Here is a 12,111-nt window from a genome sequence, read left to right as displayed (position 1 = left end):
TCGAGTCCTACATCGGGCTCCTTGCATGGAGCCGCTTCTCCCTCTGCCTGTGTCTCTGCCTCTCTCTGTGCGTGTCTCTCATGAATAAATAAATAAAATCTTAAAAAAAATAAAATAAAATGTTAAGAAAGTAAATAAAGGGGCACGTAGGTGGCTCAGTGGTTGAGCATCTGCTTTTGGCTAAGGTCATGATCCCAGGGTCCTGGGATGGAGTCTCTGCCTGTGTCTCTGCCTCTCTCTGTGTCTCTCATGAATAAATAAATAAAATCTTTTTTAAAAAGTAAATAAATATAACACAAATATACAGAAAATAGCAACACCCATTTTTTTTGAAAAAAACAAGTTGACTATGCCATCATAGCTATTAATAAAAATGATAGAAAGTTGCAACATGATGCCATAACCTAAATTCTGCCTTAAACCACATATGTTCCTATATATACATCTTTAGTTTTGCTTAAATTTTGGTTTAAATTTAGGATGAATTTATGACTGTTTTATTTATATATCTGAAAACATTAGCAAAGTATTTCAAGTGTTTTAGTAATTCTAAAACTGTACAGATTGAGGTCATAAAAACCCTTTCCAACCCAAATGTTTATATATACAGCATTGTTCAGACCATAATAAATTAGATGAGCTATTCCACCTTCAATTTTAATGTTTGAAAAAGCATTGCAACAGAGCTGTCATTAGCACCAGGCAAGAGTATACCTGAATTTATCTTTAAAAGAAGCTTAAATTACTCAGCACACAATTTTAGTAAGACTAATCCCCTTCTGTCCCTGGGCAAACCTTGATTTTTTATGCTTCTCATTGCATCAAATCACATGCCTATTATGGGCAACGCCAAAGTTTGAATTTAGAGATCCGTTAGAAAAAAAAAGAGAAAGGAGATTGAATAATTGTCTTTCATAATATATTTGTTTAGTCTTCCAAGAAAATCCTTTCAACAGTCTAGGGTTAAACCTATATTACAAATTAGGAAGAAACAAAGTTGTAATTTTAGGAAGCAGATAGGGAGGAAATTTTGCAAGCAAAGGAAGTGACAAAGAAGAATTGTGCATCTTCATTCCAGTGTGAGGCAAAATGGTCCCCTTCTTTCAACTCTTAGAGAAAATAAGAACCAATCAGAAAAGTAGCTAATGGCTGAGACAGGAAATATGTGACATTCAGGACCATGTCTTATACATAGGATACAGTAAAAATTATTATTCAGGATTTTTAGAGATTGAAAATATGAAGGAAACAGTATGGTGGCTACATAATAGCCTTCTTACACACATCTGTGTACTAGTATTTCACAGGTTTATCTTTATTATGTTCCGCAGCTAGTTATGTAATACTATTACAATACAAACACATCTTTAGCATATACTTTATATGTGTAAAAGGTTTTGATAACATAATCCTTTACAAGAGCAGGGATCTGGAAGCATACTAAATTCTCAATAAAATATTGGATGTCTTGAAAACAAATACCTTATGATTATTCAGAGTAGTACCTGCCAAAAATACAAGAAGATATTTGACTTGTCATAATGTATAACAGCACCGCCTAACCAATAACAACAGGCAATGATCTTGCTTTGGCACTACTACCTTCTTTAATTATTGCCCATTTCCCCTTAGCTTCTATTTTTAACCTAATTAATAACATCATTACTTCCCAAATGCTAGTTCCATATTAACACTTATCCATGACTATCCTTACTTTGTTACAAAATGAGAACATTTTTTTTTAATTTATGATAGTCACAGAGAGAGAGAGAAAGAGAGGCAGAGACACAGGCAGAGGGAGAAGCAGGCTCCATGCACCGGGAGCCCAATGTGGGATTTGATCCCGGGTCTCCAGGATCACGCCCTAGGCCAAAGGCAGGCGCCAAACCACTGCGCCACCCAGGGATCCCACAAAATGAGAACATTAAGAGTTTTGTTAACAAGGTAATTATATTTAATATTGTTATTATATTCTTCCTTCATGTTTGATGTTGCATATTTTTTAATTAATGTAATAGTCAGTGTAAGTTCCTGAGTTAGTGTTGCTATACTGTTGGTTTTTTTAATTGTGGTAAAAAATATGTGACATAAAGTTTGCCATCTTAACCGAGGTTAAGAGTACAGTTCAGTGGCCTTAAGTACATTCATGCTGTTGTGCAACCATCCCCACCATCTATCTCCAGAACTCTTGTCATGGTGGCAGAACTGAAACTCTGAATCTGTTAAATAATAACTCTCCATTCCCTCCTTCTTCCAGCTTGGCAACCACCATTCTACTTTCTGTTTCTATGAAGTTGACTACTCTAAGTAATTCACATAATTGGAATCACTAGTATTTATATTTTGTGACTGGCTTATTTCACTTAGCATGATGTCCTCAAGATTCATCCATATTGTAACATGTGTTAGACTTCCCTTCCTTTTCAAGATTAAATAATATTCCATTATATATAACCACATTTTGCTTTTTCATTCATCTATCATTGAACACTTAGGTTGCTTATGCTGCTGTGAATATGGGTGTACAGATATCTCTTCAAGACTTTCCATTCTTTTGGATATATGCCCAGAAGCCGAGTTGCTGGATCATATGGTAACTCTATACCCTCGGATCAAGATCTGAACTGAGCTCAGAGTAGGATGCATAACTGACTGAGTCACACAGGTACCCTGGTAACTCTATTTCTAATTTTTTGAGAATATGCTATATGGCTTCCCATAGCAGCTGCACCATTTTGTATTCCATCAAAAGTGCACAAGGGTTTCAGTTCTCTATATCTTTGTCAATACTTGTTATTTTCTGTTTTTTTTTTTTTTTTTTTTTTTTTACTGTAGCCATCCAGATTGGTGTGAGGTAGTATCTCATTGTGGTTTTGATTTGCATTTCCCTAATGGTTAGTGATATTACAGTCTTGCTTTATTTTATTTTATATTGTGGGGGGAAGGGCCAAGGGAAGGGAGAGAGAGAATCTTTTTTTTTTATAAGATTATTTATTTATTTATTCATAGAGGCAGAGAGAGAGAGAGAGAGAGAGAGGCAGAGACACAGGCAGAGGGAGAAGCAGGCTCCATGCAGGGAGCCTGACGTGGGACTGGATTCCAGGTCTTCAGGATCACACCCCAGGCTGCAGGTGGCGCTAAACTGCCTGAGAGAGAGAGAGAGAGAGAGAGAGAGAATCTTAAACAGGCTCCACGCTCAGGGCAGAGCTGGTCACAGGGCTTGATCTCACAACCCTGAGATCATGACCTGAGCTGAAACCAGGAGTCGGACACTTAGGGGCACCTGGGTGGCTCAGTCAGTTGAGTGTCCAACTCTTGGTTTCTGCCAGGGTCATGATATTGGAGTGGTGAGACTGAGACCAGCATAGGACTCTGTGCTCAGTGGAGAGTCTGTATATTCTCTCTCTCCCTTTCCCTCTGCCCCACGCCTGCTTGCACACTGTCTCTCTCAAATAATCAATCTTAAAAAAAAAGAAAAAAAAAGAGCCAATGCTTAAATGATTTAGTCACCCAGGTGCCCCACAGTTTTGCTTTATTTTAATGTTCTTAGTTGGTCAAACAAGAACTTGGCAGCTTGCTTAGTGTCTAGTTTTTTTGTAAATGTATTCATTCTTGAAATCTGCAAATCTGAGAGCTATCAATGTACTCTGTTTTCTTCTCATCTTCCATTTACCTCTTCAGTTCATTGCAATTTGGCTTTGGCCCCAATCTCCTCCTGACACCAGAAGTCAACAAATCATTAACTTATTATTGCCAAATAGAATAGATCTTCAATCCTTATATAGTTAGTGAAAAGCATCGAGGCTCTGGAGTCAAACCTTAGAATCCTGTCTCCTTCAACATAGTAGGACCTAAATGTAATTTCTACTCCTGGCCTTCCTGCAGGTAATTTCATCCCTTTGCAGTCCATTCATCCCTTTGCAGTTCCATTCTCTGCCCTATGCAATGACTCCCAAATCTCAGTGGAGCACTAAGACTGGTGAAAGCAGTCTGCAAAGAAGACAGGGATGAGTTATATATGGCTCCTGCTTTCAGAACTGTACAGTTTAATAATAGAGAGAGCTGTGTGATAAAGTGTCACCGGGGCTACGGAAGTAACCTGTCTGGAGCACAAGGAAAGGCATGGCTACCCAAAGTGGACAGGAAAGGCCTCATAGAGCTTGAACTGATTTGAGTCTTGGTTACCAGGTAGAAAAGGGGGAGAAAGGTATCATATTAGTAAGAATACAGTGGGAACCTGTCAGCCGTTCAACCACTGCTTGAGATGCTTGGTATGTGAGGAATTGGAGATAACAATAGGAGAAGGCAGGAGAGGGCACATTCTATACCATGCTAAAAAGTTTGCTCAGGGAAGATATGGGTTAGCTCCTGAAGGATTTCAGCCACAAGGAATCATACTCTGCATATTAGAATTTATCACTTGGGTGGCAGGGTAGAGAATGCACTAAAGAGAAGATTCAATCAAGCAGGGAAATGTCTTAGAGATCTCGTAGATGGTCATTTCAGTAGGTCAGGTAAGAGCTAATGGAGGCCTGAACTAAGACAGTTGTGAAAAAGAGGAAGAAGAAGAAGCATACAACACAAGAAATAGGACTGTATGAAATTCATGAGACTTGGTTACTACCTGAATTTGAGAACAAAGGAAAAGGAGTCTTGATTGACCAAGATCCTTCTGTCTTAGATGACCTAAACAATGGTAATACTACAACCCAATATTGGAAATATAGGAAGAAGAAAAGGTTTCAAGGAAAAAATGAGTTCAGTTAGGGACACTTTGAATTTGTGATCTTTCTATGGAACATCCAGATGGTTATAAAAAGGGATCAAGGCTAGAGATGGAGATTTATAAGCTGGTGGTTGAAGCCACATGTAGCAAATATAGCAAGTGTCTTGTCAGTATCCCCTTCACACTCACAATTCCCCCACCTGCCACTCAAGGGCTTCCAAATGCAAGTTGGGCTCCCTTGGGAGTTCACTGGGTGGGCTGGCCACCTCTGGGGGTCAGGAGGAGTGACTGCTAAGGGATATGGAATTTCTTTAGGGGGCGATGAAAATATTCTAAAATTAGATAGTGGTAATGTTGCATAACTTTGTGAACATACTCAAAACCAGTAAACTGTGCACTTTAAAAAGGTGAATTTTATAGTTTGTGAATCGTATCTCAATTGTTAAAAATTGTGCGAGGCAAAAACGAATCCTATGCTCAGCTGAACTGACCTCTATGGTCTAGAACTGGGCCCCATGTTTTTTTACAACTATGTGCTTTTGCTCATGGTTGCTTCCACCTGAATTTTTTTCTCATTCCCCTCCCTCATATTTCCAAATCCTACTCGTTCTTCAAAGCCCAACTAAAAGCCTCTATGTCCACGCATTTAGCTTTCTCCAGGTCAGGGGTATGTCTTGTACTTCTCTGCCATCTCCTAACCTTTTATTTTGCCTCCTATGTACCTTTTTTATTCTTTTCTCCATATGACAGATCTTTACATACCTCATTTAATAAACACTAGTCCCCAAGAATAGCAATTGTTTCACTTATAGATCCCATCAAATGCCATGCACATAGCCTCTCAAAAGTGTTTATTGAATCAGTATACCTGGGACTGGAAAGTTTTAAGGGCAATCTAGGAAAAAAAGGCAAGCCAAATTCACCTCAATTAGCTTTCACCTGCACACTCCATCATCACTTAAGGAGTGATGAGACAGTTCAAAGTCCAGGGTTAATCAGAATTCTTTCTGGAGATACTTAAGATTTGGAAATTTGAGATATATGATCAGGGAACCAATTATAGTACAATATTCAGCTCAGTATAGTCTGGTTAACTATTAAAAGCAAACCCAACAATTGTAAAACCATTTAGTGATTTTTATCCTGCACGGGAACACGTAAAACTGTCAGTGTAGACTGTCACAGTGATGGCTTCTGGTTAACCAAGTACCTGTGCCATAGGATCTTCCTTTGATGAAGTAAGAAAGAATTCATTCTATGGCCATAGGGATTCCTGTGTCATTTAAACACATCACTATTATCTTAAATTTCCCTTCACAGACTCAAGCTTATTAACTTTTCTTTCTCTGTGCTGCCAGAAGATGTGGTCCTGTAAAAAGCTCTCTTTTAATGTGAATAATACCTAACATTTACTGAGCATTCACTTGTGAATTTTTAAAACGGTCTTTCATGTGTTATGTCATTTAGTTCTTACACAACTCACAGGGTGAGGAGTGCTATCATACAAGGTAACTGATGCTGAGATGGAAGCTGCCTGAGGTTGCTGTGCCCATGTTCACCCAGCTGTTCAGTGGCAGAACCATGATATATATATATACACATACATACATACCTGGGTGGACTACCTTCAATATTCACTGCACGTGTGGTGCACTCAGGGCATCTCTTCCTTCTCACAACCTGTGAGGATACATAATCATCTTTCCTCATTTCACAGGTAAGAACATCAATTCTTCAATGAGATTGAGCAACATGCACCTGCGACACAGCAGAGACTAGGTTGGATTCTGTCTTCTGAGTCCCACCCTAACCATTTCCTTCTAACTGGTGCCCCAGGGCTGTGGCAGTTTCCAGACCGTGAGTGAGGGAGCCCACTTGTCTAACTCTTTTGCTTCGGCCAGTGTTGGCATGAGAATTAGTTTTACTACTGGCTCCCTGTCCAGGTTCATAGCACTTTTGTTCTCTTTCTCAGTTGGTGTTTAAAATAAATGATAATCAGTCTACAGTGTTTCAAAAGAGAGGTTTTTGGAGCACCTGGGTGGGGTGGCTCAGTCAATTAAGCATCTGACTCTTGATTTCAGTTTAGGTCATGATCTCAGGGTTGTGAGATCGAGCCTCCAAGTTGAGCCCCAGGACAGGATCAGTGCTGCTAAGCATGGAGCCTGCTGAAGATTCTCTCTCTCCCTCTGTCACCCACACATTCACACACACACACACACACTCTCTCTCTCTCTCTCAAAAAAAGAGGTTTTTAATTAATATTAAATAAAAATGAAATCCAAAAGCATATTTATGCATAATTTTGTCCTTTTGGAGACACATTTTGAAATCACAATGATACACAGAAATTACTGGGAATGAGCAAGACAATTGTTTTTTTTTAATTACAAATTACCTGGATATTAAAATTTAAGGACCCTGTGTGAAATCTGAGGTAGTGTATATGCAGTAGCCTCTCCCTTTAGTTACCAGATTTTTAAAATCCTCCTTTTAGTTGAACTATCCCTACCACAATTCTTTGATTACATTCTGTTATATATTTGTAGATATTCACGTTTATTTATATCTACAAATATATTTATAATATAGTATACAATCAAATGGTAAATTATATAAAACTAAATATAAGTGCATATAAAGAAAACAGAAGGGGCTATGTGTAATAAATAAAGCTATATAAAAATGGATGAATGTGCCTGGCTTAGAGCTTATGTTCAATAAATGGTAAATATTACTAGCTTTTATATACAAGCAGAAGACCAGGGTCTTCTACAAGTTTAGTAGTTTTTTTTTATTTTTTTAGGACTAGAATATCCCAAGCCCCCTTTTTTTGGGGGGGGGGCTAACATTTCATGAAATCTTTAATTAAATTGGGGGAGGGGCACAAACAGAAGGGCGGGGCAATGGGGACAGGCCTGGGGGCAAGGGGCACAGGGCTGGGCAGGGCAGGGGGCTCTCCTCTTCCCTGCAGCAACCCTCCCTCCATCATCCCATAACAAAATGTGATAAATAACATGAAAATTATCTATCAAGAGCTATAAGAATCCCTAACAATTACTGAGAGCCTGCAAATCAGAGAAGACAGTTCCAAGGATTTAACAGTTCAAGCTAATCTAGAGGGAGACTAACTAAATCTTTTACAGTTATCCAGATGTGTGAGATGGAGGGTCTGGATTAGGGTAGTGGCAGTGAAAACTAAGGAAGGTCATTTTAAAGGATATATAAAGTGTGTCTCTACTGATTAAGATAATAGATACTAAAGCACTTTTTCCCACAACTGTTTTATTAACTCTGTAGTGACACACAAAAAGTTTCTGAATTTTTCATCTATGTTTCAACATCATAAAAACCCCCCCACAAAAACAAAATAATTCTTTTAAGTAATCACATTCCATAAATTAAACCCAGCTGGAGTTTTAAAAGAATGAGCATTTCCTCTAGTAGAGGCCTTAGTGAATCATGTTTTTCTCTGTTTAGGATTCTGAATCAAGTAGCTCTGCTCTCTTAAGTCACAAGTGTTGATTCTCTTTGTATCAGGTAAACATCTGAATGATTGTGTTGTATGTCATTAAGGACAAGGGAAGCCAGGGAATGTGGGACAAGATTTGCAACTATAGCCCCAGAAGAAAAGAACTGTAAGCTTCCAGTTCTCATAAACCACCACAAAGAAATAAAATCTTTTCCATCATGGTCATTCTGATTATATTTTCTCTCAAGGCTAAAAAAAATCTCACATGGGAATACATTTACTTATTAAACCAATTCTTTATCACTGTAATGCTTTGGGAATAGGAATAAAACATCTTTAAAAAAATATTGAGGAAATTGTAGTTCATATCAATCAAAAAATTATAGGTACAGGGGGTACCTGAGCAGCTTGGTTCTTTAAGCGTCTGCCTTCGGCTCAGGTCATGATCCCAGGATCCTGGGATGGAGCCCCACATTAGGCTTCCTGGTCAGTGGAGAGCCTTCTTCTCCCTCTCCTTCTGCTGCTCCCCCTGCTTGTGCTCTCTGTCAAATATATAAATAAAAATCCTTTAAAAAATTACAGGTACAAAGATAGTCTTTTGCTAAAATGTATTGTTGAAAGATTCATCTAAAGTGGAGGAGACAATTTTATTTTTAAAAAGAGAAGCAGAGCAGCAGAAATGCAATGAATATATGTATTCTCTCTCACACACACAAATCCTTAAATCTCTGTATAGTATCAGCTTGATTCCTTAAGAAAAGTTACTTCTAGGAAGAGTAATTTCTGTCTCTTTAAGGACCACGAGAGAAAATGGAAGTCACTAGTGAGATGGGACTGGCTGTAAACTGCTCCAATGAGGTCCTGGGAATCTTGCTGAGAGAGAATATTTGGGGCTGGACTAAAATGTTTGTTGGGAAGGAAGAAAAAGGCAAAGTTAGGTAAGGGCGTTCTTTAAAAAGAATATAAACGAGTAGATTTACTTTCAATTTTAAAATAAAACAATAGCGGAACAAGACTAAATATAAAATATTAGATCAAATTAGATACATATTACTGGATATGGGATATTTAGCAGTTTTCAATTCCTGAGGATATTTCAGAAATGTCTTTTCTAAGCAATAGCTTCAGAGTAGATCAGAGTTATACACAATTTCAGTTGCCCCATCTTTAATACAAATTATTTTAAAATTCCCGTTTCTGGGCAGCCCCGGTAGCCCAGTGGTTAGCGCCGCCTTCAGCCCAGGGCGTGATCCTGGAGTCCCGGGATCGAGTCCCACGTCGGGCTCCCTGCATGGAGCCTGCTTCTCCCTCTGCCTGTGTTTCTGCCTCTTTCTCTCTCTGTATCTCTCATGAATAGATAAATAAAATCTTTAAAAAAATAAGATTCCCATTTCTTAAGTTTAAAAACAAGAACATCTGGGGATCCCTGGGTGGCGCAGCGGTTTAGCGCCTGCCTTTGGCCCAGGGCACGATCCTGGAGACCCGGGATCGAATCCCACGTCGGGCTCCCAGTGTATGGAGCCTGCTTCTCCCTCTGCCTATGTCTCTGCCTCTCTCTCTCACTGTGTGCCTATCATAAATTAAAAAAAAAAAAAAAACAAGAACATCTGTCAAGATTGATGACTTAGTATAAAACGGAGGAAGCCACTTAGCTTTCTTTTCTCTCTGTTCTCAGAAGCTACCTTAGACCACTGCTTGGGGATGGATGGATGGTTGACAGTAGCCCATCCAGTCTGTCTCAATATATTTCACTCAAGTATTTTGGAGATAAAATCTTGACGGAAGGAGAACTAGGTCGTTTCTGGGACCGTAACTGTCAGCGGGTCAGGTTTTCCTCTTACCTAGTTATAATTTATCACATAGTGGGTCGTCCCCCCCCCCCCCAGGTCCTCATCCCGATACCCGACCCTCCTCCTCCCCGGGCCTTGTTACCCTTGCTTCCCTGGACGTGGACGCCTAGGGTCGTGACTGTTGACTGCACTTCACTTGGATGGGTAGGGGACACATGCGAGTTGAAGGACGGACCGACAGGAAACACAGAACCCTGAGAGTAGCCACTTCAGTACACTCTGCTCCGACGAAGGGCTCAGGAGGTCTCCGCCTCGCCTCCGGTGCGGAATGCCCGGGGCTCTGCGGTGCCAGGCGGCCACCTGGAAGGCAGGCCCGAGGGAGGAAAACGTGGGGAGCAGGGAGACAGGCTCTCGGGGTGTGGACCCCTTTCAGGTGCCCCGTTCAAGCTGTCACCTCTTGGTTCCTCGCCACCGGGGCCTCCATCAAGGGCGGACGACAAAAGACGAAAAGGCAACGACGGGGCTCAAGTGCCGTGTGTCACTGGTTTAAACGCACGGTCGCGCCCCGCTCCCCCGCGGCCACGGAGACGCAGGGACGTCCGCGCCTGCTGAGCTCCAGCTGCCCTGCCCCGCGCAGAGGCACAGCGACATCCCCGCGCGGCTCCCACCCGCTCGCGCCCGCCCGGAAACTACAGCTCCCGGCAGGCCCCGCGCCGGCCGCGCGCCCCCGCCCCGCACGCCCCGGCCCCCCGCCCCCGGGCCTCAGGACGGGACGGGGAGGAGGGAGGGAGGGAGGGAGGAAGGGGCGCCAGCGGCTGGCGGGATCCTGCGAGGCGCGTGAAGCCTCGCTGGCGCCTCGTCTGGACTCCAGACGCTGGCGGCCGCGGAGTTTCTCACGACTGGGGGAGCCCGCCTCTGTAAGTAGTCGCCTCAGGGAGCGCGGATCAGACCCTGAAAAAGTTATCGTCGCCGCGGCCGCCGCTTTGTTCTCGCGGCCCGTCGGGTGAGGCGGCGGCGGCGGCGGCCCCTCCCCCACCCGCCCGCCCGCCCGCACGCGGCGGCGGCGGCGGCGGCGGCAGCGGCGGCGGCGGGACTCGGGCCCCGCGCGGGGCTGGGCGGCGACCGCCGGGGCTGGGCGGGAAGTTGGCGGAGCGCGAGGCGGGGGCAGCGGGCGGGGGGCGCCGCGGCGAGCGGGGGGCGCCGGCGCGGCCGCCCGCTGGGGCTAAGTTCCGGCGTGGGCGCGGAGGCCGAGTTGGGTCGGCGCTCGGCGGGCGACCACCGCGCGCGGCCGCGTCGGGAGCCGGACCGGAGAGTCAAGCTGCAGAATGTGGGATGAGATGAGCCTTCTGCTGCTGCTGCTGCTGCTGCTTTTTTTTTTTTTTTTTTTTCTTTTCGTTTCATCACTTCGTGTTGTAGCCTTCTCAAAAGGAGTGAGTAAATGGTGCTTAGAGTGTGAGCCCCCACCCCAGTTGCCTGATTGTGCTGAGTTTTGCAAGTTGCAGCCTTGCCGTGGAGTGAGCTGTTCTCACCCCCGGGGAGGATTTTCTTAAGATGAAACGCTGAGGAGCGCGACTGTTTCTTGGAGCAGTAACAATAACCACGTACTACTTACTGGTCGATGGCCTGTTGGATGTTTTATCTGAAATCCTCTCAGTCAGAAGCGTAGGCCTTGCCGACAGCGCTCACGAATATGAACCAAGCGACAAGCCCGTGGGAGACCTGCAGACTTTTCCGTACACAGATTGACGGCTTGGACTTAACTGTCTCTCCAACCACACCCATCCCCACAGGAAATAAGATATCGGTGTCATCTTTGATTAGGAAGGATAAGTTACACCCTGAACTACTATTTTGTACGACCCAGCTTTAATGAGCTGTGGCCGCAAATGAAACAAAAACTTTTTAAAAATGCCTTGATCTGTACTCTGGGAAATGCTGTATTGTATTACTTGTCGCTACTTCTACTCTGTACTTAATATTGCAGTTCTGAACCAACATTTTAGCGACTGTGATTTTTGCTCAGATCGAACTTACATGCCAACGTCTAGCGCGTTGAGGGCAGGGAATACCTACCTCTCAGTTTGCGACTGTGGACATCCATAAAAGTTCCCCGAGCTAGCTAGCTC

The 12,111-nt window shown here is 42.9% G+C and overlaps 2 protein-coding genes and 1 long non-coding RNA gene across 3 annotated transcripts in view; 2 read left to right on the top strand and 1 right to left on the bottom strand.

Annotated features, from left to right (window-relative positions):
• The window catches only part of LOC129510768 (60S ribosomal protein L31-like), a 255,999-nt gene that overhangs the window by 162,533 nt on the left and 81,355 nt on the right, over nucleotides 1-12,111 (top strand). The gene's annotated exons all lie outside the window — the stretch shown is intronic.
• LOC129510770 (uncharacterized) lies at nucleotides 3,027-10,641 on the bottom strand. The gene is made up of 4 exons (XR_008664697.1): nucleotides 10,128-10,641; nucleotides 8,595-8,737; nucleotides 6,339-6,484; nucleotides 3,027-3,146 (listed from the first exon to the last, which is right to left on the bottom strand). It is a non-coding gene; the product is annotated as an uncharacterized LOC129510770 (long non-coding RNA).
• PRKD3 (protein kinase D3) overlaps nucleotides 10,788-12,111 on the top strand; it is an 89,986-nt gene continuing 88,662 nt past the window's right edge. Inside the window, exon 1 of the mRNA XM_055326978.1 lies at nucleotides 10,788-10,902. The gene's annotated coding sequence lies outside the window, so the exon portion shown is untranslated. The remainder of the gene's footprint in view (nucleotides 10,903-12,111) is intronic.

This window comes from Nyctereutes procyonoides, unplaced genomic scaffold (assembly GCF_905146905.1).
Source record: "Nyctereutes procyonoides isolate TBG_1078 unplaced genomic scaffold, NYPRO_anot_genome, whole genome shotgun sequence".
In the NCBI taxonomy this organism is placed as follows: Eukaryota; Metazoa; Chordata; class Mammalia; order Carnivora; family Canidae; genus Nyctereutes; species Nyctereutes procyonoides.
The sequence above is the reverse complement of the archived record's forward strand: the minus strand, read 5'-3'. Positions and strand labels throughout refer to the sequence as shown.